This window comes from Patagioenas fasciata, chromosome 16, assembly GCF_037038585.1.
Source record: "Patagioenas fasciata isolate bPatFas1 chromosome 16, bPatFas1.hap1, whole genome shotgun sequence".
NCBI lineage: Eukaryota > Metazoa > Chordata > Aves > Columbiformes > Columbidae > Patagioenas > Patagioenas fasciata.
This window is the reverse complement of record NC_092535.1, coordinates 1,234,227-1,261,307: the sequence shown is the minus strand read 5'-3', so window position 1 is coordinate 1,261,307 and position 27,081 is coordinate 1,234,227. Positions and strand designations below refer to the sequence as shown.

Genomic DNA, 27,081 nt, shown 5'->3' with positions numbered 1-27,081 from the left:
TCCTGGAGTTCGCTCGGACGCCTGGCGCAGCCTTGCTGTGAGCGGTGTCGTCTGGATGGGGCGGCAAATGTTTGTCATTGAAGGGCTCGTGGCGCTTTGGCGAGCCTGAGCTTTGGGGCCCAAGTTAAATCCTGATGCAGATCGGGGTATCCTGCCAGCCCTCCCCTGAGCTGAACTGATGGGGGTGTTTGACTTCCCAGCCTGAGCAGTGGGACATGGCCATGCTGATGGCATCGCACAGCTCGGTGGGACAGGAGGAGAAGGGAGGCCTGGCAGTTTTAGGATTAACGAGCCCGTCAGGGTTTGGGTGGGAGGTGATGCGCGGGTGGGTTTGCTAGAAATAGAGAATCTATAACTTTGTGGGCAGAGATGCTCTCCCTGCTGGAAGGGCTGATGCCTGAGCTCACAGGTGCTGGGACCGGGTTGTGCCGGGCAGGAGGGTCCCAGCCCTGGGAGCTGGCGCGATGGCACCGACATGAGCTGTGCCCTCTTGGCCGGAGCTCTCTTGGACCCCCGTTCTCGCACAGCTCGCATCCATCCCGGCCGAGCATCGCCCCAGCAGGACCTGCGCCCCGTGCGCTGTCACACCCACAGCGTTCTACAGAGGACGCTTCACTGCGGAGGTACAAAGTGTCAGCGGTGCCCGAGTTTCCAAAAGAGGTGGCCCAAGAGAAGGGGTTGACGTGATGTTTTCTCAGGCCACAGAGATGCTTCACTGGTTTCTTTCCTGCTGGCCTCAGAGCTTGTGGGAAGGACACGTGTCTTGTTACAGAAATGGCTCTGAGGGTTCATTCACCAGCGGGTCATCTGTCCTTAGCATCACTTATGTCTGGCTGTTGTTAAATCGTCACTGTTACGGGTAATTGATCATACCCTGTCCATCCCCACTGTTGATGCATTGCTCCATACAGCTAATTCAGCAGGACCTTTTGCTGCTCATGGCCAGACTTCTGAAAGCTTCTCGAGTCCACTTAGTGCTGCTCTAAAGGATGTGACAGTGAGCAGGACGTCTCGTCTTCCCTGCAGCCCCCAGCTGCTGCTTCCCCACACCGCTGGGCTCTGGCAGGACACTGGTCGACCTCGGGAAGTGGAGCTTTGCAGGTGTTACTGGAGAAAAGGACTCTGCCAAGAGGCTCTCACCTGGGTCTAATCTGTTCTTCTGTCCTTGGGCTTTCCTTGTGACCCAGAACTCTTCTAAGAGCAAGACAGGAGCAAAATCAAGCTGAGAAAACCTTAATCCTATCATAGCCTTTTCCAACATTTTTCTCTTAGCCTGGAGCTGTTTGGGAATGATCCTCATCTTAGATAGCACAAACGGACAGGTCTGAGCATGGACCCTGCCGCGGTTTGGGTCCTGTTGTGGTGAGGGCGAGCGCCTTTGCCAGAGCAGTGATTTCCACCCCTTGCCGTTTCCCTCTGGTCCTGCTCGTTACTCTGCTTTGTGCAGCAACTAAAAATAATTGGAATGACGGTGTGAGCCTGCGGTGAGGGAGAGGGAAGCCCGTGTCCGCGGGAGAAACCGGACGCCTGCAGCTGGCAGCACCCTGTCCGTCACGCAGCAGCATGTGCGCGGAGCTCTCCGTCCCTCTTGCCGGATGGTCGCCGACATAAATAAACAGGCTCTGGTTTTGTCTTCGGTCACCTTACCAGCGCCTCTCGCTAGCCTTGACTTTTTGGCTTGCGTCTGTATTTTTAGCTACAGGACACCCTGTCCCCACACCCAGAGAGGACCTGAGTTTTCTCATACCTTTCCAAACGCGTGAAGCCAACTCTCGCCCTTCTCCGTGCCCTGGTTTAGAGAAGGGGAGGGCGGCAGTGCGGTTTCTTCCCACTTGTGCTGGTGTAGCTGAGCTGGGGGCTTGAGATGTGAACGTCCGTCTGCCCAGGAGTTCATGGATGGCTGTGGTAAATGAGAGCTATTGAGAAAGGATGAGGAAGGCGTCTCTGAGATGCAGCAACACAAATAGAGGAGCCCTTGTGTGCAGCCCGGTCTGTGGTTACAAGGGTCAGGTATAGGCTGAAATTGTTCAGTTCGGGGGATTCTGCGCGTGTCTCTGTCAGCATAGCTGGGGGTGCCGTGTTTCTGGGTGTCCGTGGGTCTGCGTGGAGCAGGGCGGCAGCACCTGTATCCAGTACCAGGGGCACAGCGTCTGGAGCCCTCGGGCTGGGGCGGGTTCGGCACGGTGTGCGCTGCGGTTTGCCCCTTGAGCCTGAAGCTGAAGGAGCCCTACACTTCCCTTCCAACTTTTATCTCATTCATGCAAAAAGAAGTGGAGGAAAAACCCCTGCGCTTGTTCACCTTTCAGCAAAATGCAGTATTTCTTTGTATTTTACTGAGAGTGGGCAGAGTTTGGGAGTTTATTCTCTGAAAGTACAAAATTATTTATCACAAGGCAAAATTAAATGTCACTTGGAATAAATAGTCAAATATTCTTCCATTTGGCGAGTGTTGAAACCAGTGTGCTTTATTGTGTGGTAGCTTCAGTCACACCGAATCCACCTTCGCATCCTTCTCTGCTCATGCAGCTGAACCTTTTCAGCCAGAAGAGCTTTTGCGTTTACCTGGTCCTGCCTTTGGAGCTCCCTGCGCTGTCTGGGCATCTCCACCCAGGTCCTTGCACAGCTTGGTGGGGCTCAGCTCCTCCCCATCCTATTTACTCCCTCTTTCTGCACCTCACTCAGATGCTCAGTTAGTCATGGACTTCAGTTTAAGTGTCTGAATGGCTCCCTTGGTGTAATTAAGGCTGTTTGTGTGCTTGGAGTTAAGTATGCGCTGAAGCACTTGGCTGGATGGAGTCATAAAAGCGCACGAGCTTCAACCGAGCAGTAAAATAGGTTTTACAAGGCACTGGGGGCTGGCAGCCCCGCTCCTGGGCCGGTGGCTGTTGGTGTAAGGTGACCCGGGTGTTGTGACAGCTCCCGTCCTCTGCTGCTGCAGGCTGGATGGCCCGAGGTCCATTTGTGCCGTGCTGACGTGTGTCCCTGTGGGGTTGTGTGACCACCTTGTCCCCTGGGAGAGCCGCACAAGGTCACAGGCTGCTTTCTGACGGCTGGCAAGCCTGAACAGCCGTCCTGGGAATGGGCTGTGGAGATGCTGGTGTGGCCCATCGAGGTGTCGCAAGGCAGGTGGGCACCGGGGTGCTGTGAGCGAGTCCCAGCCAGGCTGTGCCCTCCATCCCCATCCCAGGCGTTGGAACAGGCTGCCCGGGGAGGTGCTGGAGTCACCATCCCTGGAGGGGTTTAAAAAGCATTTAGACGAGGTTCTTAGGGACATGGGTTAGTGCTGGAGTTGGGTTGGGTTGGGTTATGGTTGGACTCATCGATCCTGAGGGTCTCTGCCAACCAAAGTGATTCTGTGGTCCCCACATCACAGGTGCCGTCGTGGGAGGCAACACAGGGGTGGCAGAGGGGGATTTGTTCTGTCACAGAGGTAAAGTGGGGCTGAGCAGGTGCAGGCGCAGGTTTTACGCGGTGTGAGCAGACTCTGGGTCCAGCTGTGTGACACAGGTCACACACCCGCCGTCTTCCATTCTGGCACATGTGGTGACAGTGGCTTGAGCTTGTCCTTCTTGTCCTCTGCCAAGAGAGGGTGTTGTGGGCTTTTGCTGTCGTCCCGCTGCAAACCGGGCTGGGAGAAGGCGTTGCATTAGCTAATTTTCAGTTAAAGCAGAAATACGTGTATTATGGGGCAGCCATGCAGTTCCTTAACGAGACGCTGCTGCTGGGTTTTCATGGGCAATATTACCTGACCTCCCCGTGCAACCAGTGCTAACCGAGCTCGTTTCCTATCCGAGTTCCAATCTGAACAGCTGAGATATTTTGCATTTTTTAATGACTCTCCACTGTGACTGAGTTAATGGAAAAAATGGACTGAAACCTAGATGAGGGTATTGAAGGGAGAGAATGACAAATTGGCTTTGGAGCGTGGCAGCAATGAGCACTGTCAGGGGTTCGTGCGCTGACCTTTATCTAAATAGAACTGTGTGCAACAGATAAGAATATTTAACAATAATTAATGTCACATCAGCGCGGAGAACAAAATGACTACATCAAGCAGGCAAGAAATCCACTGCAAATTACTCAAAAGAGAAATGTCGGCTTCTTCGTATCTGCAACCTGCCTTGTGCTGATGGTGCTGGAATTAGATGGGAGGGCATGCGAGTAAAGAAGCTATTAAAAATGATTTAGGGACTGGATAATATATACATAAATGAGCGAGAGAGGCAGAATCAAGCAGAACAATGATAGATCTGCTAGACCAGAGTTGCGTAAAATCAAATACTAAACTGAGCTGATAATTGAGTGCGGGGATAAATGTGTATAAACCAATTATCTCTGCTGCTGGAGTTTTGACAGGTGGCTTAGGGTTTCCCTTTCCGTTCCATCTCTGGGGGTCCCGCTGTGCTGTGCTTCAGCAGACGCCTCTTGCCCTCTTGGCTGAGCCCCTCTTGGTGTTTTATAGATGGGAGGAACTGTTGCTGGCTGGGGATGTGGAGGTGTTTTTCATGCTATTTCCCAGTTAGAATCATAGAATGTCCCAAGCTGGAAGGGACCCCCAAGGCTCATGGAGTCCAACTCCTGTCCCTGCACAGGACACCCCACAGCTCACCCCGTGTGCCTGAGGACGCTGTCCAGTCTCTTCTTGAACACTGTCAGGTTGGGCTGTGACCCCTCCCTGGGAGCCTGTTCGGTGTCCAGCACCTCTGGGTGCAGAACCTTTTCCTCATATCCCACTGGCCCTCCCTGGCACATCTGCTGCCGTTCCCTGGGCTCTGTCACTGTCACAGAGCAGAGCTCACCCTGCCCCTCCTGCTCCTGCTGAACCTGCAGCCCATGGGCTCTGCCCGCAGTCTGCTCTGCTCCAGCTGAGCAAACCCAGGGACTCAGCCGCTCGTTGGGGTTGTCCTGACCTTCGGGGGTTGTTCAGAGGGATGGGCTGCTGTGGGGTGGCCGGAGGCTGCTGTGGGGTGGCCGGAGGCTGCTGTGGGTCTCGGAGGCTGCCCGCGCCTCCTCCCGCGCCGCTCATCTCGCTGCAGCATCCTCCCGAAAAGCTACTGTGCAAATTTCGGCTCCGCTGGTTCAGTCGGTAAAAGCGTCTGATACGCTCACCGCTAAACAAACCTCGCCCAAGGTTGGATGAGCAGAAAAGTTCCAATTAGAGGATCTGAATATCGATTCACTGGGGAGAAAGTACGGCATTAAAGGATCACTGGAAGACTAAAGCCAAACTGACGTATTGCTTCAAATAAAAGGCTATGAATTTGCATCAAAATAGAAGAGCAACACTTTGACGATGACAGGCAACTAATTAAAGTGCACCAGTCAAATTAATGCAGTTCCTCCCTGTTTTATCTCCCATGGCTGGAAGTACAGAAAAGGCACTCATTACAAAAATAGGCAGTATGTAAATCTGGGGTGTTACTGATACCATCCAGAAAGGCACAACGGGAGGAGATGTCTGCTCTGCCTCACGCTTCAGACATCTCTTTCTCAGGAGGAATATACAGTCGTCAGCTCAAACCAACCAAGCAGGCGAAGCAGGAGCCTGGGAACGCTCACACCGAGCTGCTCTGTGCTCCTGTAATTCTCCATCAGCCTGGTTCTGTCCAAGCAGTGGTGAAGCAGGGACCACCAGGGCTCCGGCAGGTGTGGTGGGAGCAGGACATGAGCCCTCTGCTTTTCCACGTCCCTAGCATCTCAGAGTTTTGATGTTCAGGGCTCTGCTCAAACCTGGCTTGGCCTCAGGTTTCTCTTTCTCCCCTCTTCTGCACAAGGGCCCGTTCTCATGGCATTGCTGCACTTGTTGATTGTAGCACTTTGCATATTCAGTTAAATTTCTGAGAGGTGCTACCAGATCTCTGGAGAGACTGGAATGATGGGTCTCTTGAAATGGAACTGAGGAAGCAGCACTGAGAAGTTCTTCATCTTTAGGGCTTCATTGGCTTCTTGGATGATGGCAAACTGGCCGAGTGGCAGCATTTGCTGCTTTTAGCTCTTGTGACTGTGGTTGCTTTTTCAGGCAGAGCTTTGAACCCCTGTGCAGGAGGAATTACCCATCGGCGCAGTGCCGGAGCGCGCAGAGATGTCACTGCGAAAGCCAGCGTGTCACCTCTGATCTGCTCGCTAGATACGTGTGTCGTTGCTGGGTGAAACCCAGGGCTTCATTTCGCTGTCTCTTTAGTGCTTTCTTTTAATTAAAAGCTTCATTCCAGTTTGACCTTTTGCGGTGCTGTGGCAGAACTGAGACTGAACGGAGCCTCTAATTAGGGAGGGTCTCCCAGACAGGCTGGGTGGGTGAACTGGTTCGCCCTGAGGTTGATGAAGACGGACGGGAGCCCCGACTGCTCCTCCTGCCCTGCCCCTGCGATCGAGCAGCCCGGGAACCCGAGTGTTTCACAGACAAGGGTGGAAAAGTCCTGCTCTTTCAATAAAAACCGTGGTTACTCGAGAAGCAGCGCTTGGAAGGCAGGAGGTGGCAATCATCACTGGTTTGAGGAGGGTGGAGAAAGCAGAGGAGTGATCTCATAGTGATTTATTGCCTCTTATACATTGTCATTAGGGCATTGGAACAGGCTGCCCAGGGCAGTGCTGGAGTCACCATCCCTGGAGGGTTGGACAGACGGACATGAGGTTCTGGGGACATGGGGCAGTGCTGGGGTGGGCTGACAGTTGGACTCTGATTGTGAGGGTCTCTTCCAACCCAAATGACTCTGTTTTCGTTCTGTGACGCTGCCCCACCAGAGCCTGCTCAGCCGGCACTTGTGTGCTGCCCAGCAAAAAAAAAAATACTGTAGCAATCCCACAAGTGCTTGTGTTTGTGCTTGGTGGGTGTCTCAGGGTGGCACGTCAGTGCGCCGTGGGCGGTCCAGCCGGGGGTCGCAGCCTGTGGCAGGGAAGGTGCCTTAATTTCAAGTCCGGGAGGTGTTGTGGCATCTCGGGGCACCCAGGGAAATGACTTAAAGCAGGACATTTTATTTCAATCCACTTGCCTGACCCAGAGCAAAATCTTAAGTTAGAAAACATGTTTTTTAAAACAGGAAAGCAAACAAACCAGCATGAAAGTTTCTGCTTTACTGCGGGGTGTTTCAGTTTGAAGAAACTCTGTTTCCCTGAACAAATCCCAGCTCTCATGACCAAAAGCTCCTACCCACCTCTATCCCCCAGTTATCTTGTTCTCCGTGAGTATTAACGTGATGTAGCAGTTTTCTGTGGGATTTCTCGTGCCTGAGCCGCTCTGAACCGCGTCCCCAGCAGCGATCCCGAGTGCTGAGCCCTGCAAACACAACCGGCTCTGTGTGCTCCGCTTTGAGCTCCTCGCTAAGTAGCTCAGAGCCTTAGCCCTGGGAGCGCGGGGTCTGATCCTCCGGGCAGCCAGCAGCTTGTCTTCCCGCGGCAGCGCACCCTTCCCTGCCCAGGGTTAGAAAGTACGGGATTATCTGCTTACCGCTGGCAAAATAAACCCCTCGGTGTCCTGGTTCTTGCAGGGTGAAGCCGAGACCGTACAGGGCTGAGCCGCCTGCTCCCAGACCGGTGACGGGAAGGACTGACGGACCCCAGAGCCCAAACCAGTCCCGGTGAGTAACTGTGCCCTGGGGTACCTTTAGGTGGGGTGGATGAGAGAGATCCCCGCGCTTCCCAGCTGCTGCTGTTCTGCTGTGCGAGGTGGGACTGGGGCGGCCAGGACACCCGGCCCGGGGTGCGGAGCTGTTGTTACCTGGGTTCAGGCTGAGTTCAGGTTTTCTCTTTCTGCTGGAAGTGGCCTCTTCCTGGCCTGGTGTGAAGTGTTGAAGGGGTCAAAGGGTGCTGGATGTGCTGAGAATCTGCTGTTCTCTCATGTGCTGTTGGCAATAGAAATGGGATTGTGTTAATTCCGCCCTGATGGGCAGACTGCGATCGTTTTGGACACAGTACGTTTTGGTGCGTTTTCCTTTCTGATTCAGCCGTGCGGTCCCTTAAGAGGAAGGCTCCCTTATCCTGCGTGCACAGACTGCAGGGCTTGAGCTGCAGCAGCTCCTCATCGGGGAGTCCTTCACTTTCACAGGACTTCTCAGCTCTTGGATGTTGCTGGTTGATTGTTTGCTTTTTCAGTGTTCACTTCTCCCTCCAGTTATGGGGAGTGCACAGAGTACAGGTTGATGCCAGAGGGAGCTGTTAAACTGCCTGTTTACTGGGGATTGCAGAAACATCTGTGAAAAGATCTCATTCAGACAATGGGAGCAGAGCACCCGGAGTAACTCTGGAGAACTAGGAAGGCTGATGAAAACGTGTATGATTCCAGCAATGCAGGGACCGCCACAGAAATCGCTGTTACTGGGTCCGCCCTCGTAGGGTTGGGACACACAGGGCGTCCGTAAGTAGCTCAACAAAAACTCCGTGGATGAAACTTTGTTTGTCTTCTTAGCAAAAACACCAGTGGGCTGTCACAGTGTCTAATCACAGATAAATCCAGACTGTAATTGCTTGCTCGGGTCATTTACCAGCGCCAGCAGTTCCTGTCCTGCCAGGATTAGGCCGCACTCGGTGGCCCTTTAAGCTGTGATCTGGCAGTGGCCTTGGCAGGACGCGGTATAAGAGGTTCCTGCTTTAGAAAAGACGGCGCGGGTCAGGAGGAGGCGGCCGCACCGGCGCCCCGGGCAGCTGGGGGTGGCGCAGGCTCCGGCTCAGGCGGTGGTGGCCGTAGTGCTGGTGGGATATGGACGGTGCCTTCACGGGGTTCATGATCAAGTCTAAAAAAGCCTGACTGTGGGACCAAGCCACGCTCTGTGACTTAGATACCTTGTCAAGGACACGAATGGGTGGTAGGACGGCTCATGTCTCGCTATGAAGTGTTAATTCTTGGAGCCAGGGGGGTCGGGCTCTGCTCCCCAGGAACAAGCGCCAGGAGCAGAGGAAACGGCCTCAAGTTGCGCCGGGGGAGGTTGAGGTTGGATGTGGGGAACAATTTCTTCCCCAAAGGGCTGTGGGGCATTGGAACAGGCTGCCCAGGGCAGTGCTGGAGTCACCAGCCCTGGAGGGGTTTAGAAGGCGTTTAGACGAGGTTCTCAGGGACATGGGTTAGTGCCGGAGGTAGGTTAGGTTATGGTTGGACTTGATGATCTAGAGGGTCTCCTCCAACTGAAATGATTGATCTCTGATTAGCTGCCTAGAGAAACATACAGCTGGCCAGAAGGACTGAGGGCGGGCTCTTCACACCTGGTTCTCAGCCACCTGGTCCTCACCCCTTGGCTTGTTTTCCCCATCACCTGCAAGGTGTTTTCTGCCTCTGCTCTCACACACCAGTTGCTGCCCACTCAAGGAGTGTTGTTTGTGGTGGAGAGAAAGGCCAGGGGACAGGATTTAGTGCTCGATGGAACCAGGTTTAAGTCTCTGCTCAGGGTTCAAGCTCTCCACCATAATTTTCCCGCATTCCCTGGCCGGTTGGCTGCCTTCAGCCATCAAAGTCAGCAGTGTTGAAGGAGCTGGGCCTGAATTTCTCAATTCTCAGCCTTCAACAGGAATAATAGTCTTTCTCCCCCAGCTTGAACTGTGGTTGTGACTATGGAAACATTACCCCATGAGGTGCTCAGACATGGGGGACAGGAGACAACCGAGTAAGCCAGTGCTGCCCGCTCGCCGTGTCCTCTCCTGATCAGACGCGGCTTTCTGGCCGAGTTCTGCAACTTTAAGTCAGGAAGCAGAAGTCAAGGAGATGCCTTAAAATGAAAATCTGAAAATAGAACTCTCTCTGCACATCTTTTCTCAGCTTCCCCTTGCGAGGCCGTATCAGCACGTGCTGGATGGGACGTGATGGCTCTGACCTTGTCAGATGCATCAAATGCGACATGCGAGCGTGGATTGGTTTTTTGAGGAGAGAAATAAGGGTTAGCAAGAAGTGCAGAGAAGGCGAACAGACAGATGGCTGCGGTCCTTCATCAGTAGAGATCCAGGCCTGAGATTTGCTTCCAGCTTGGCTTGAATTGCAGATTATAGGAAATGAGCTAAGAAGTTGCTTATTCTGTGGCGTTTCGTTGTCATATGTGTTCCTTGTATAAGGCACTGACCTTTTGCAGGCTGGGTTGTGACACAGAGACTAATGTGGGCGACTTTGTGCTGCCTGGAGAGTCCAGGCTGGATTCCCCCGTGTGCTGTAGTATCCAAAGGGTGCTGAGTGATGCTGCGCACCCTGTGTTCATGATGAGCCATGTGGGGCTGGGGGGTGTGTGTGTGTTTGTTTGTTGGGGGGTATTTTGTGTTTTGTTTAGTTTTTCCTTCTCAAATCCCGTCTTTTTTCTTCCTGGGGATGGAGGTTTGACTGCAAAAAGCAGGTGAACCTGGGGAAATCAACAGGGCACATCCACACCACAGCGTGGGCTGAACTCGGCTGCGCTGGCTCAGATGTTGGTGCGTGTTGCTCGGGAGCTGGGGGATCCCTGCAGAAATGGGTGCAGGGAGGGCTGCGGTTTTGTTTTGGAGAGCCATAGGGGCCCTGGAGGCAGCCAGCCTGAGTCAGACCTGCTCGCCCCTTCCCTTGCGTCTCCGCAGACGTGTTTGAGACAGCCAGCTAAAGTCACCCTGCAGGCAGCACCTGTGCCCTTCGCTTTGGGGGCTGCGGGGTAGGGGAAGGAGGCCGTTTGTAAGCAGATGGGGTCAGGACCCCATCACACTCGGCTGCAAAATCCAAGGCGAGAAGCCTGGGGTACCGGTGCCTCAGCACCAGCAGCGCCACCTCCTTCTGCGAGGCGCTTCCTTCCTTCTCCCGTGGTTTCCTGCCTCTCGTACTCTTGAAAATGCATCTGCCTCCTTTATCTGCCCCCACACATGGGCACAGCCTTTACAGCCTCTGCCTTGGCTCTTTTGCTTCTGCAAGCCTCTTCATTCCCTGGATCCTCTAATCTTTCCACCAGCACCCATATTTTATGCCTCGGTTATGCCTCCCTTGCTTTTAATTATTTTTTTCACACTACCTTGCTTGTCCCTGTTGCCCTCTTTTATTGAATTTATTGCTCACTAGCCATCATAACCCCTGGGCAAGCCTTTAATTTATCTTTTCCTGCATCCCAATCACCCTGCTCTGTCCTTTCCCTTTATTGATTTCTCTGCTTTGATTTCACCCTGTGCTTCCCAGCATCATTTCCTGCTCTTCCCTCCCCCTCAAAATTGCTCAGCCGAATTTTTCCCCCATTAGTGACCTTACTGCCTTGTAATTCCTTTCTTGGGTTCCTGCCTTGCTTGTGCTTGGTTTCCACCCCCACCAACAAGTGTCTCAAAATCAACTCTGTAATTCTCATCTAAGTCGCCGTGATAAGGAATTCGTCCTTTCCCAACGAGCCTCTTCCAAATCTGGAAGCTTCGATGGCCGTAGCCTGGTGTGGTTTCTCCCCGAGTGCCTGCTGTGCCTGCCCTGGAGGCAACTTGGCTGCTCACAGTTCAACTCTTTCTGTTCTGAAGCTTTTTCCCGGTCTGCGTTTGAATGGTGAGGATGTTGTGGAAGGGGAGAGGGAATAAATGACACTGGTCCCGACTCTTGGCAGTTCCTTGCCCACCACGGCGCAGCAGCAGCTGGGTGTCCGCAGGCTTGGACCAAGAGGGAATCCGCAGCTTTGCCCCGTGGTTATGGAGAATGGAATGTTCTTATTTATGATCCATAAATAAATGGTCTATTTCCTTGCAGACCAATTCCTGCCATTGCTACAATGGGTTTGGAAAGTAAATTACTGCAGGTACACGGGTTATTTTGTCATGTGTAACAGAGTGATTTGCAAGCTGAGCCCAAAGGTGGGAGAGGGTCAGAAATGGGAACCATGTTTTAGGAACACGCAGCAAGGCAGGGTCTAGAGCTGTTACCTGCTTAGAACAGGTATGGGACGTGGGCATGCTGTGCCTCCAGACTCTGATTATCCACATACAGTTCCTGAGCTGTCATCGCTCAGAAATGCCTCTGATGAGACCTGTGCGCATGTCGGTGGTGTCCGTGTTTCGAAGGTCGGTCGTTTTCCCCACGCTTTCAGGCAAATCTGTAGAAGTCTGAAGTACTGACCTTTTTTCCAGCTTAGGAATATCTCCTTGTCCATCATTCCATGGAGTAGAGCAGCTTCCTGCTACCTCCGTGGTTTTATATCTGCACACACAGAAATACCCTTGTTTAATGTGAGAAGCCCCCCCTCCATAAAGCAGTTTACAGCACTTGGGGCTGGGAGATGTTATTTTTTTTCCTCAACCTGTAAAAGGAAACTTTTAAAGATGATGAAGACCATATGGCTGTGTCCATTAAGCAAGACTTGAGGTAGAAACGTGGATGTGTTTAAATAGGTTTCCTTTTAGGTAGTTCTGCAAGGAGCAGGGCGCTGGGCTTGATGATCCTCAGGGGTCCCTTCCAACTTCAGACGTTCTGTGATTCTAAATACCAGGAGCAACGCAAACGGGGCAGGTCCCTTCGTCATTGCCACTTGGTCACGCTGAGAAACCGGAGAGCAGAGACCTGCGCTTGCCTGTTTGACCTAGAAAAAGGGAACTTTTGCTTTATTCTTTCCAAGTTTGTATCAAAACGGTGACTGACAGGAGAGGATGCGTGAACACGTGGATGATTTATCTTCTGTTGTGAACTGTTGTTCTGTGAAATACCCAGGGCCCTCTGTGCGGTGATTGATTCAATACATCTCTCCTCCCCGGGAATGCCATCTCATCTCCACAGGCCCTCTGCAAATACGGAGCTGTACAGAAACAACAATATCTGTATTTGCAGGGGGTGGAAAGTGGCACTGGAGCTTTTCCGTTGTAAGTTGTAAACAAAAATGGACAATTAAGGGATGCTGTAAGTGCAGAAATCGGGAAGGCGCGCAGATGCCGCTTTGCAGCACGTGAAACCTGCAGCATCGTACGAGGATGTGGTATCGTTTGTAGTTTGAGGAGAAAGCATATAAGGGCATGGCAAGTTTCTAATAAGGATCAACCAAGGCTTTCAGCGAGCTGTTTCTTTCCCAAGCCTACAAGCAGAGTGTACACGGTGTCTCTGGGGGTCCGGGGGGTCCAGGGCTCGATGGACCGAGGCACAGGGGTGCACCAAGAGGGGTGGAAGCCGCCGCCGTTTGGTGCCTCTGCCCGGCCCCAGGGCTGGAGGAACCAGGAATTGCCTGTCCTGGGTCAGAAAGTCTGCGACACCCACCCGTGGGGAGATTTGGGGAAAAAAGTGGTTGTTGTAGGGCCTCGATGCTGTGAGCTGAAGGTGGAAGCCTGGGTGGTGCCTCGGGTTGCTGTGTGCAACGGTTCGGAGAGGAATTACGGGTTGTACGTAGTGCAGCAGCTGTTGATAAGTCCATGGTAAATGTTTTAATCAGAGGGAGTCTGGTGTTGTCTCAGTGTCTGGGATGTGGGGTTTGATTCGGTTGAGATGAGTTCAAAAGCTGGAGGTTGGAGGCACGGCTGGCTCCTCAGAACGTCCTGGATTCATTTACAGCACAAGCCCAAACCGTGGGTGCCGGGTTGTAGTGGATCTCAGAAGTAAAACCACACAGCGTTGTTTTAGTTCTTTGGAGAAGTAATTGAAAGCAAGCCCAGCCCTGCTGGCCTCAAAGCAAGCGCTGGTGGAGGTGCTGTGCGTGGGGCTCAGCCGCGAGTCTTGTGCGATAGGACATTGGAGTTGTCCTGCTCCGAGCCACCTGCTGAGTCCCTGTCACTCGGTTAAGAGTCTTTCTGTGACCTTATAAGGCTGTTTTTCTAAGAGAAATGACCCCAGAAAATGTTTCCCTGAGCTTTTCTTTACAGTCATGGCATTTCTTCCTCATAAGCATTTTTCCCCAGAGCTGCCTCCTTGCTGAACTGTAATCCATAGAGCGGAAGCTCCATTGCAGAGCCACATGTGGTACAAAAATCCTTCACCATCTCTTATCAGCATCTAATTCAATTGCAAGAGAAAACAAAGCCCCAGGGAGGGCTCTGCCAGCCGATCACCGCTGTCCCGTTTGCCCTTTGTCCCGTATTGCGGCCTTTCCAGACTTAAAAGGGGCCAATAAGAAAGATGGGGACAGACTTTTGAGCAGGGTCTGTTGCGATAGGACAAGGGGTGATGGTTTTAAACTAAAGGAGGGAGATTCAGGCTGGACATGAGGAAGAAATTGTTGCCCCGAGGGTGGTGAGAGCCTGGCCCAGGTTCCCAGAGAGGTGGTGGCTGAACCATCCCTGGAGACATCCCAGGCCAGGCTGGACGGGGCTCTGAGCACCCTGAGCTGGTGAAGATGTCCCTGTCATGGCAGGGGGGGCACTGGGGGGGCTGGGAAGGTCCCTTCAACACAAACCGTTCTAAGATTCGATGACATTGCTGCATGTTACAAAAACAGGCTCCTTCTTACTGCCCTGCAAACAGAGTTCTGGTCTGGTCAGTGGACCTTCTCACCCGTGCCTGCCTTTCCCTGCTCCTCAGTCCCTATGTTCCGCCTAACCTCATTTCGCTTACACAAGTATTTCTATAATGTCTATGATAGTGTGTCAGTCCCTAGGGCATGTTTTGGGCTTCTTTGCCTTCACTTTTGTAGCATCTGTGCTTGCTACCACAGTGCCAGAGCTACCTTGTTGGAGCGCAGCTCGTTCTCAGGTAGCAGCATCGCCAAACCGAAGAACAGCCGACTGTATTCAGCTGACTTGAATTTTCTTCTTAAGCCTCGGTATTAATATCAAACTTGCAAAATTGCAAGGAATTAGGTTTTTATAGAGATGCTGCTCTTTGTGTGACAGGACAGCTGATGGAAGTCTTAATACCGCAGGTGGTGTGCGGCCAATCCGTCTGAAGCTGTGCTGCATTAGCACTCTGCTATCAGAAATGTCCCTCCAAGGGACAGCTTGGGGAAGCAGAATGCGTCCATCGCCTTTGTCTGGGCATGTGGATGCGCACAGCCCTCCTGGCCTCCTGGTTCAATTTGCAAAGAATCTGCCACGTCAGTAATGCCTCCCGGGGATTTGGATATTAGCGTGAAAAAAACAATAATAACGTCCTATTTCTGGAAGTGTCAGCTGGCGAGACAGCCGAGAGGGCACGGGGCTGACCCGATGGGCTGTTCCTGCACAACGGGGGGTGCTCAGTAACTTATAGTCCCATCCGATGGAGCTGCTCGCTTCTTCTTCCTCTGTCTTCTTCCAGACTCATCTTCTCCCTTTCTCCTGGTGTGATACAAGACCATGGGCAGACGTGGCCACGGTCAGTCTGGGGTCCTGAGCCTCCCCAGAGTCTGGGGACCCAGCCTGGCTCGGGGTCCTGTATCCAGCCCCTCTTGCGGGGGATGCAGTGGAGGGGCTGCATGGACGTCTGAGTTGGGAGCCAGACTACCGTCTTTTTAATACCAAGAATCTGCTTTCGGTTGGGCCGCTTCTATTTTTCAGTTCTAAAAATAACCCGGAACAGCAGGCAGGAAACAAAATGTATAATTTATCAAATGAAACTATTGTGGTTATTGTTGACGATCACATTTTTAGAAAACTATTTTCTTCCTTTTTCTCACTAAACCTCTCCAGAATGAACAGGCTGTTTTTTTCCCCACCTTGTTCCAATCAGCAGACGCAGCTTAGTTCGGGTAAACCCTGCTCATCCGCCGAGATCCATCATCCCTGAGCAGGTCCAGCCCTTGGCTTGGTGCTGGGGAGGGAGGGACGCGTTGCCCTGCGAAGTGATGGGGCAGCGTTCCGTGTGCCGCGAGCGGTGAGGGCAGAGCTTGCAACCGGAGAAATATACAAAATGTTTTATGAAATAACTTGGTAATTCTTAATTAATACCCTAATTGCCTTTTTGTAATTATTGACTTCAAAATTACTGAGCCGAGTTGCAAATGCTATGGGATATAAAAGGACTCTCTATTGACATTTTGGAATTACAAATGATGTTTGTTGTGAAAAAATAAGAAACGGTGTGTTTAATTGGTTGCAGGTTGCGATTTGTGTGCACATAGGTAAGAAAAATACAGCTATCTAGGGGATCGTTAAAGATCACTTTCTTCTGAGTCAGCAAAGTTCAGAGCTGGGAAGGAAACAGATCTATATCGCATAAAACTTCAAACCAACGAGGAGCTCAGTCCGAGATGCTGAAGGGAGTGGAGCATCTCCCGTGTGAGGAAAGGCTGAGGGAGCTGGGGCTCTGGAGCTGGAGAAGAGGAGACTGAGGGGGGACTCATTCCTGGGGATCAATATGGAAAGGGGCAGTGTCAGGAGGATGGAGCCAGGCTCTTCTGGGTGACAACCAGTGACAGGACAAGGGGCAATGGGTGCAAACTGGAACACAGGAGGTTCCACTGAAAAAGGAGAAGAAACTTGTTGGGGGTGAGGGTGTCAGAGCCTGGCCCAGGCTGCCCAGGGAGGTTGTGGAGTCTCCTTCTCTGCAGACATTCAAACCCGCCTGGACACCTTCCTGTGGAACCTCAGCTGGGTGTTCCTGCTCCAGGGGGGATTGCACTGGATGAGCTTTCCAGGGCCCTTCAACCCCTGACATTCTGGGATTCTGTGTGGGGAGGTGAGCAGGGAGAGCTGAGGAGAAGGTGTCTGTGAACAGAAGCACGGGTCTCCTGACCGCTTGCCCCTCTACCGTACCTCCCCTCCTTGTATTTCTGTCCTAAGAGCGTCCCCATGTGCCGTGCACACCAAGCAGGGCCCTGCCTGTGTCTCCTGCCTGCGCTGCCTCTCCCTGCAGTGCGGATGTTCTCTTCTTAAACGATACCTGTCGTCTGCTAAATGCCGTGGGAGGTGAGGTCTCTGCCATCTGCCCCTTGTCACCAAGCCATCTCCTGTCCGGGTGAAGGTGCAGGTGATGCTGAGGTCCTGCTCTTCAGCTGCTGTAGGTCTTGCAGCGCGAGCAAGACAGATCCACCCTGCCTGAACCCTGTGGCTCTCCTGGGCTCTGCGGGGTGGTGTCCCTTGGCCTCTGGGTCTGGAGCAATCGAAGCTCCATCCCTCCATACGGCGCTGTGCTATGGCCAGTGATGGGAGAGGCCACCAGGCACTCATCGGAGAGGTGAAACAGGTGATGGGAGGAGGGGGTTCCTCATACGGTGTGCACCAGGATGACGTTTTCCTGCAGTCCTTTTGCTCACAAGCTTGCAGAGTAGTTTGCCTCTTTGGGCTTCATCTTCGTGATCCTTCAGGCCATCTGTGCGGGTGCTGGGGCAGAGCATCGCCTGCCTGCCCTGCCCCCAACGCGGGGGTGCGTGTGAGCGTTCAACCACTGATCCTGCACCCCCAAAGTCAAAGAGGGCTTCGGTATTGACTGCGGTGTGTGTCGTATCGAGCTGCAGCTGCAGCGTTAAATCTTTACCATCCCTCTGCAGCTGCCTTTGAAACAATATAATTAATAGTAATACCTCGTACCCCAGGCTGAGATTTAGTTCACAAGCAACTGTGAGTTCCTCCTGTGATGGTTTTTTTTTTCCTGTTTGTTTTAACCAGATCTAATCAATGCTATAAAGGGCAAAGTGGCTGTATTATTTATTTATCATGGGAGCAGCACAGCCAACAGTCTGTCACTTTGCAGTTTGCTGGCCAGCATTACAGATAATCAGTGCTCTTCACTCTGTGTGCGGGGAGGTCCTGCGGAGTACAATGCATCAATAATCACAGGATTTGATGGGAAGTCCTTTCTGTGGAGAGCAGGAGCTGAGGGGAGACCTTCTGATCTCTGAACTGCCTGAAAGGAGCTTGGAGCCAGGGGGGTCGGGCTCTGCTCCCCAGGAACAAGCGCCAGGAGCAGAGGAAACGGCTTCAAGTTGTGCCAGGAGAGACTGAGGTTGGATCTGGGGAACAATTTCTTCCCCAAAGGGCTATGGGGCATTGGAACAGGCTGCCCAGGGCAGTGCTGGAGTCACCAGCCCTGGAGGGTTGGACAGACGGACATGAGGTTCTCAGGGATGTGGGGTAGTGCCAGGAGTGGGTTATGGTTGGACTCGATGATCTTGAGGGTCTTTTCCAATCAAAATGATTCTGTGATTTTGCGATTCATAGACTTCATAGCTCTCCGTAGTGAGTGGTAACATTGGGGTTTTGGTTCTGCAGAACAAAAATAAGAAGGCTAAGTTTTAATTTAAGTTTTTCAGGTTAAAAATAGCTTCTTCGGTGCAAATTGTCATAGAAAGTATTTTATTTCAAAGCCGTCATGTTTTTAATAAGAAGAATGAAAGCTGTAACGTTTACTGAGAAACAGTAAATTGTAACTTGGAGTTTTAATCTCAGGAAGAGGACATAGCGGATGTATTTTTCTACAAGCGTTGTGATTTCATTTCACATATTTCACGGAGAACTCTCTCCAGGTCCTGACGGCTCCTCTCTGGCACTGTCAGGCCAGGGCTGATTTCCTGATAGATTGGCAAGGGCTCCGGGTCCGACCCGGGCGCTGCGTGTGCCTCGCTCCGCGGAGGCCGGCGCTTCCCTTCCAGCCAGTGCTTGTGCATCTCATTTGGAAGGATCTTTTCTCACAGCGCACGCTTGTCTTTCAAGGGCAAACTTCACTTGCAAGCCCCACCAGAACGGCGTGGGCTGCCGAAGATAAGAGCGACAAATTGGCACACAGGGAGTGTAGTCGGGTCCTTGAACGCCGTCCCCATCCCCAGCCTTTCCTCGGATGAAACACAAGCGGGTACAGCACTTTCACAAATCACAGCTTGTCAAATGCCCTCCTTAAGATGCTGAAAGCATTTGCCTTGTTTTCCTGATGAGACGGTTGACCCCACCTCCCCATCCTCAGTGCCAGTCCGTGCCATTCTCCTCAACCGGTTCCTACTTATCCACCTCCTCATTAGCAGTAATTGTGTCATCTCTTGGGTGTCCGAGCTGGAGTCCTCTCCGGGTCTAAACATGGATGTTCATGCTGTTGTGGTACAGGCAGGATCCTGATGCGGGGCAGCCCGTGGAGCCCAGATCCAGCAGCTCCCCTCCTGGGGCAGGGAGCAGCAGGAGCGGTCCGGACACAGGGAAAAGGACAGATCCCGTTATTGCCAGCAGCAACCTCCGGCTTTTCACCCAGGTGGGAACAACTGGCTTCAGTGCAGACCTCTCCAGAACCTGCCAGTTCCCCATGTTCACAGCCCAGAGCAGTCTCGCTCAGGAGAATTCATGGATCGTGTCTACAGAACGATCTTTTTGGTTTTTAAGCTTCTCACTTTGAGCTGGGCTTTTCCAGAAAGGAGTTTTTAGCCATTCCTTGTGCCCTCTCTGCTCAGGGCTGGATTTGGGGGAATCCCAGCAGCGTCCCTTCGTCCAGCCCCAGCCTCAGCATCTCTGCAGGAGGCTTCACTCAGGTGTCCCCAGCCATGTCCCCCCTTGTCACCCCTGTGGGAAAAGACCCGTTGGACTTCACTGGGGCTCTGGCTGTTGAGCAACCTCAGATGTGCAGGTACCTATTGATCCATCTCCTGATGATGCTCTTTGCGGTTAGTGGGACAATCGAGGCGTAACGCACAAATATTTGCTCTGTCAGGAAGCGCTAAATGTTATCAGAGCGGTGAGCAGCAGTGACTCCATTAATACGGCCGCGGAGATACGGGCGCATCCTCTGCTGGTGTGGACGAGGGGAAGGAGAAGCAGCGAGGAGCCGCTCACATGCCCACTCCTGGTCGCAGCAAAGGAGGGAACTTGGATTTTAGTGAGAGAGTTCGCAGAGTCTCTGTGGCACGCAGAGCAGTTATATGGTGCGCGGCAGCTGCTGTCAGTAAAGTGTGTCGACGAGCCTCATTAACGTTGGCTTATGAACGCAGTCGAGTGTGATTGTTCACTGTACTTAAAAACCAGAACCAGGAGAAATTGCCAGAATATATCCTGCGGGTGTGAAATGCTGGAAATAATGGAGCGGAGAGCTAGACGTTCATGTTTAGAATAGTGTAAAAAAAGCAGAGCTGCGATTTAAGGAAGCAAATAAAACATTTCACGTGGTGCTGCAGTTTTACACAGGCGGCCGAGCGCTTACAGCTTCTTTTGCTCTGCGGCGGAGCAGCCCGGAGCCAGGGGGGTTGGACTGTGTCTGGGCTGGGGCGCCCGAACCCGGGGTCCTGGCGTAGCATCCCACAGCAGGCTGGCATCTCCACCAGTGCGGTGTTAACGTGCTGCCTCCCAGTGATGGGAAGGTGTGCTGGGGGCGGATTTCCTTCAGGAGAAGCCCGGAGGGGTCTCCGTGGTGTTGGCATCAGCCCATCACCATCGCTGCGCCCTGGGTTCTGCCTCCTGGTGTTCACTCCGGATCTAACCAGGCGTGGCCAGGACTGAGCCTGGGGACCTGTGTGTGGTTGAAGTATCTCTGTCAGAAAGAAATGCAGTTAAGTTGTCAACAGGCAAAGACTCCCCTGCCCGCCTTGTCGCTTGTGCCACTGGTTAATCATCTCCTGTTAAAATGTGTGCCCTTTATCTCATTTGAATTGCTTGGGCCTCGGCTCGCAGCCATTTATTCCTGTTCTGTCTTTACCCTTTTGATTTAAGAGCCCTTTCGTACCCACCATTGTCTGCGGATGAAAGTTCTTACACTGAGTAATCACATCACCTTCCCATCCCCTTTTTGAGAAGCTAAACAGAACAAAGGCTTTAATTTTTCCCTTTGTCAAGCATTTTCTTCAGCCCTTGAATCATCTTCGAGGCTGTATTCTGCACTTTCTCCATTTCATTTTCGTGTGTAAGATGTGGATGTTGAAGGGGGCGTTTTAAGTTTTCAGATCAGAGGTGCAAAACTCCTGCCGAGCCCCCAGCCCTGAGCGCGGGCGCCTGCCCGTCCCATGGCCGGGGTCTCCCCATCCGCCACGCAGCCCCTGGCCGCTGGGACCCCTCCCTGCTTGTAGAGCAGGAATCCCCTGAATTCCTGGCACCGAGGATCCCAAGGGCCGGCCAGAAGATGCAGCACAGCTCTGAGCAGGGTCCGCATCTCTAAACCAACCTTGCTGGTAGCTCCGCTGCACCTCCGGGTTGAGCCTCCTGCCGTGGTCTTTGCCCGGACGGGCACTTCGTGCCCTGCAAGCACCAAACCCGTCCTCTTGCTGCCACCATCTCACGTCACAGGGACAAAGGATGCTGGAAGAGATCTGGCTGCGGCTTTGCCAGGTGGTCATTCAAAGCCCGGCTGCTTTTCAGTCCGCCAGCGAGCAAAGGGAATCTCTTGTTCATCTGTAGTACTTAAAAGGAGCCTATAAGAAGGATGGGATCAAGGGGTGATGGTTTTAAACTAAAGGAGGGAGATTCAGGCCGGACATGAGGAAGGAATTGTTGCCCTGAGGGTGGTGAGAGCCTGGCCCAGGTTCCCAGAGAGGTGGTGGCTGAACCATCCCTGGAGACATCCCAGGCCAGGCTGGACGGGGCTCTGAGCACCCTGAGCTGGTGAAGATGTCCCTGTCATGGCAGGGGGGGCACTGGGGGAGCTGGGAAGGTCCCTGCAACACAAACTGTTCTGTGATTCTGTGTAGAGCCAGAACAAGCGCTGCTGGGGTCCACATTGCTGTCTCCCTTGCTGAGATCGGCATCCGAGCCCACCTGCCTGCGCTGTCCCATCGGAGGTGTTATTTATCGCCCCTGTCGGATGAGGAGTGCGAGGCACCGCGCAGAGCGGTTCTTTGCAGGGACGAGTCTGAGTCTGGATTAACAGCTCAGCACAGACTCTGCTCTGCTAGAGCTGACTGTGAAGAACCAGTCTGTGTTCCTCTCTTTGGGAATGCAGAATTAATTTCAGTTTTAGATAATTTACTGTTGCCTTTGTAAATAAGCCCCTGGAGAATACTGCGGGTCAACACCTAGCTCAGTTTTGGCAATATCATTTTGAGCTGAGATCTTCAACTGAATCAATGTGAGTTGCTGGTTGATGGAAGATCTTTTTTTGTGTAGCAAAGCCAGGACAGATCCAACATCTCCTTTCTGATCTGGTGCCCCACCGAACTCCTCAGCCACGTCGCTTCAGCCCCTCTGGGAAGGGCCGGCTCAGGGTCAGGCTCAATGCAGGTGCACACAGCTCTGGGTATCGATCTGAAGTTCGTTTTCCCCAGCCTTGCTCCTGGTGCTTTCATGGCGTGATTTCCTTGCCTTGGTTGCTCTGGGGACGTGCTGTGCTCGTGAAGGTGGCTTCAGACGCGCAGCGCCGTTGTGGACGTGGTTTCCCAAACCTGCACCGAGGATCTACCAGGCTGAAGCCACCAGACTCCGTGTGCGGTGACTCTCCCAAGGCCGCTGTCACTGAGGACCGAGGGCATCTCCAGTTCTACTTGGGCATTTTGCATTCTCATCCTCCCATCAGAAGATGCAGGGGGGGAAGGACAGGTGAGGTGACCCAAAGTTTTCTGAAACTTTCCCAAAATGGCCACAAGAGCTGTTGGTCTCTTCTCGGCTTCTGATTCACCGCAGCGGAGCTGGCGGAGCTTCCCAGGGCAAGGGGGCTGCAGGAGGCGGCAGATGGAGACCTGGGGTATCCTCCTGAAATCAAAGCAGCTCTGGGACTGCAGCTCCTGGGGATCAGGCTCCTTAATGAACACTCCTGTCAGCATCTCAGAGCCGTTCCAGGGGTGGTGCATCCTCGTTTCTGTTCGGCAGACCTTACGTGGACCCAGAGAGGGGTGAGATTTGCATAACCTTCACTCTACTTTCTTTTTTTTTTTACCACTTTCTTGTGATTTTTGAAAGCTTCGATATCTCAGGCGCTTAGCCCTGTGCTGAGTGTCTCATTAAATTTCACAGCCCTACTTTCCTCGGCTCCCTTAATTAGGCACTTGATTGAAAGTCTGAATCTGAAGGCTTGGGTATTGACTATAGCTTTGCTAACCTAAGGTGATCTGTTCAGTGTAGTTAGAGCTTGCCCAGCCAATTTCTTGACGTTCTTCACCCTGCTATTAAACAGGCATCACAAATTGCTGAAAAACCCTTGTGTTTCTCTTGCGTTGGCTGGAGAGAGTCTGTAAGATGTGTTTTAGCTCTCAAGCTCAGCTGTCACTGGAGTTTTCTGCCGCAGTTGTTGTTTAATAGAGGCTGCCCGTCCGTTTAGCAGACAGCAATTAATGACCAGCAAGAACTTTATCTCGAGTGCTTGAGTAACCTGTTGGTTTTGTCTCTTTTGGTTTGTTCTTTTTTGAAGTACTTTAGAGAATTCCATGTCTTTGCATAATGAACAAACAGCCCACGGTCAGATGCCAACATGCTTTCCATGGCTGCGCTTTAGGCTTCAGTATTTCCATCTGCCTGGCATGGAGACATTTAGAGGTGGTCTCCACACGGACACGTGGGATTTGAGGTGGGACACAGGGGCACGATGGACCTGGCCCGGTGGGTCACACGCTGCTGCTCCCCCGTCCAAGCAGGTAGAGGTTTGTAGCCAGGGGACCCAAAGACGAGCAGCCTGGCTGGCACGTGCTGCTCCTCCACCCACGTTGCTTTTGCGTCAACCGTGGAGACAAACCAGCCAAGCCGGGAGAACAGGTGCAGGGTGAAGGACGGGAGGTCTGAGAGGTGGGGGCTCCATGCTGAACCTGCACTGCCAGCCTGCCAGCAGAAGGCAGAGGAGCGTTCCCAAAATGAGCTTTCCTGGCTGCGCAGCCTGGACTGGAGAGAAGCAGGTGCTGGGTTAGGAGTGGATGGTGCGGAGCTCCCAGGAGAGAGCAAGGCTGGGTGGTGGGACCCCCCGAGCAGTGAATCTCAGTGGGATGTTTGCAGGTGGGTCACTCGTTTGGGTTTGTGTGTGAATCAGAGTCACAGGATGGTTTGGGTTGGAGGGACCTTCCCAGTGCCCCCCCTGCCATGAGCAGGGACATCTTCACCAGCTCAGGGTGCTCAGAGCCCCGTCCAGCCTGGCCTGGGATGTCTCCAGGGATGGTTCAGCCACCACCTCTCTGGGAACCTGGGCCAGGCTCTCACCACCCTCAGGGCCAACAATTCCTTCCTCATGTCCAGCCTGAATCTCCCTCCTTTAGTTTAAAACCATGATCTCTTGTCCTGTCACAACAGGTCCTTCTAAAAAGTCTGTCCCTATCTTTCCTTCCTATCAGCCCCTTTTAAGCACTGAAAGGCACAATAGTGTCTTCGCAGAGCTTCTCTCCTCCAGCTGAACCCCCCAGCTCTCTCACCTGTCCCCAGCAGAGCTGTTCCAGCCTCGGGTCATTCCTGGGGCTCCTCTGGCCCCTCTGCAGCAGGTCCCTGTGTGTCCTGTGCTGAGCTCCCATGCCAGCAGCGCCCTGAGCCGTCACCCAGCTTTGGTACTGGTGGCCAACTCCTCGTGCAAGTGCCATCTGAGGGCAGTTAGAGCCACCAGCTCCCAGCTTTCTCCTTCCTGGAGCTGCTCAAATGAGCTGTCGTCTCCCTGCAAATTGCGGCTCAGGTTGTGGTGCCCACTCACTGCTAACCCTGGATCACACGTGGTTTCAAAGGGAACGACTTTCTGGGTTTTGTGCCTTTAGACTACATTTGTTTTTCTCATAATTCCTTTATTTAAATTGTCTCCAGCGACTGGTATATTCCAGCTGCTCCAGCATCTGCTCTAGGTTGTGCATCTCCTGCCTCCGATCCCCTTTTCCTTCCCACTCTCCTCCTCCCCCAGCCCATACCAGTTTGCTTCAATTTGTTGGCCCAGAGGGGCCTTCCTTGGCACAGCCGCTTTGTCCTGACAAAGGTGGCAATCAAGGTAGACTGTAATTTAATTGAATTTTTTTCCGAAGCTTTAAGTGGGATAATCCTAAAGCTTAGTCTTGCCTCTGAGTCACAGCTAATGGCCTTGGCCACTTGCGAAAGGGTTGTTTTTAGTGTCTTGGTCTAATCAGCGCCTCTCCTTCTTTCCTGTCTTTGCTCCTGGTTAATGTTTGTGAGCCGTTTGCAGGCGGGGGATTGCTAAGGCGACACAGCCCCCCCAGCAGCCCCGTGCACAGAATGACTCAAAAGCGGATCTGGAGGTGAAAAACGTTCCTGCTCCGTGCAAATGGAGCGTTTCTGTTTTCTGAAGGTAGGAGGCGTTTTCTGTCCTTCTCTTGCCCAACTCCGGATTTTAAACCAGGTTAAAAGGGACAGTGATGCAAATGCGTTATAGAGTACGAGTCTGCGCGGAGCTGTGTCCGGAGTGAAGAAAATAACATAACGTAACACATAACACAACACATAACACAACACATAACACAACACAACACAACACATAACACAACACACACCACACAACACAACATAACTGAGCAGCCCCAAATGCAGGTTTGCTGTTCAGTTGTTGACCTTTTCAGGGCAGGGTCTGATCTCCCGTCGAAGGGGCGCCAGTGATGTGCGGTCACAAATGATTGATGAATTAGCCGTGGACATGTGGGACGCAGCTGCGTTAGCTCAGTTTTAGGTAGGAGTCGATGCCCATGGAAGGTTAAATATCTGCCTAGGCTTTGAATGAGGACCTGAACACGGATCCCCACAGTCTCTGGTTGTCCCAGCTCTGCTGTATTGAGGTTTAAACGTGGTCACTGAATCCCCGAAACGCGCGCCGAAGCGTGGGGAAGGTGCTGGTGAAGGGCAGAGGTGCTCCCTTGCCATCCCGGTGACAGAAGGATATTTCTTCTGGCCGTGGGCATGGAGACAGGGTTGCCCTGGGCAGTGTCTTTGGGGCAGTCATTTGCTCTCCCTTGGAGCAGCGAGACTTGATTTTGGTTTGATTTCTTGTCTGGGATGTCTTTACGCAGACAAATTAATCCATTTTTGGCTTGGTGGGAGTGTGACTGATTCAGCAGAGGAGCCGTGGAAGATAGCGCAGTGCAGATGGGCATCGGGTCAGATTCGGGCCGGTGTTGGCTGGATCCGCAGCGGATACCAATCTGGGCTCTGCCAGCCCCGCTGTCACTGCCAGCCAAGCTGTCCCCAGATAATCAGCTCCGTCCCCTTCAAAAACCCCTTCTCCTGATCCCACTCATCCTTTAGAAACCCCAACCCACGTATATTTTCTCTGAATGGAGGCATTTCTCCTATACGCTCATCCCGCTGCAAAGCAGCATAATTATCTACGTGCAGGTTGTGCACAAAGCCCTCAGACATGTTTTGAACATCTGACGTTTTTCCAAGAATAAAAGAGGACAGTTGTGAAATGTTCACAAACTCTTCCTTCCCACTTCCTGACCTCCAGGAAGCAAACAGAAAATATTCAGTGCTTTCAAATGTTAATGAAATTTTGTATTTTGAAAGAAAAAGAAGCAAGTAGAAAAATAACCCCGAAATAATGCTGTCCCTTTGTTCTGCCATCTCCGGTCACTTGGTTCCCTTCGTCTCATGGAGAAGTTCGTCCCTTTGTCGCATGTTCCTGTTTCTGCTGCTGGGTTGAGCGGCTGAATTGCTCCCAGCAGAAGGCGGTGGAGTTATTGTTTGTGCAGGACAGGAGGAGCGGGGCGGCCCGAGGAGCGCGGGGCTGCGCCGGGGACCGCTCAGCCCTCCGACACAGGCCTGTCCTCGTTTTGTGGATCGTGTTGCTTTCGCATCCCTTATTCTGGCTCCCAAAAGTACCATAAGCAATAACCGCCGATAAACTGAAGAGTGGTACTTTCAGTTAAAAAACAAAAAAGAGCAGTGCTGGACGCATCCATCTGCGTCCTTCTCAGTGCTGAGCAGATTCACGCCTGCTCCGGTTGTGTGGTGAGAGAGGGTCTCTTCCAGCCCCAGTTTGTACTGGAAATACTTTGCTTTTTGCTGCTTTACTTTTTCCTGTGGGATGTGGCATCAGAATGATGGCCCCAGCGAGCAGGTCCCAGGGCCCGGGGAGCCCGTGCCATGCGGCACCCACGGTCCGTGTATCTGTGGGATGTGCTGCGAGCTGTAGGGTGGAATCTGAACATCTTTTGTCTTTGTGAGATGAAGGCAGGGTGCTGGTGCTGGTGCTGGTGCAGATACCAGCGGCTGTGCATCCTGGTGCGTAGTGGTACAATCCGGGCTGTTGCTATGGTTTCGGCACTAATGGATCGGGTTGTAGGAGGTAAAGCAGCGCCGTGGAGAAAGAAATGAGTGCTGCTTGGGGAAGGGATGATTAAATATTATTTTGTTATTATTATTGCTGCTTGTTTCATTTATGTAGCTGTTGGGTGTGTGCAGGATTGTAATTACAGAATCACACAATCCCAGAATGTCAGGGGTTGAAGGGCCCTGGAAAGCTCATCCAGTGCAATCCCCCCATGGAGC

The 27,081-nt window shown here is 52.6% G+C and overlaps 1 protein-coding gene across 5 annotated transcripts in view; it reads left to right on the top strand.

Moving 5' to 3' along the window:
- RALY (RALY heterogeneous nuclear ribonucleoprotein) overlaps window positions 1-27,081 on the top strand; it is an 83,953-nt gene that overhangs the window by 25,010 nt on the left and 31,862 nt on the right. For 4 of the 5 annotated variants that reach the window (XM_071815550.1, XM_065849859.2, XM_065849858.2 and 1 more), the window contains exon 2: window positions 7,485-7,574. The exons of the other annotated variant lie outside the window; for it this stretch is intronic. The gene's annotated coding sequence lies outside the window, so the exon portion shown is untranslated. The remainder of the gene's footprint in view (window positions 1-7,484; window positions 7,575-27,081) is intronic. 5 annotated transcript variants of the gene reach the window in all.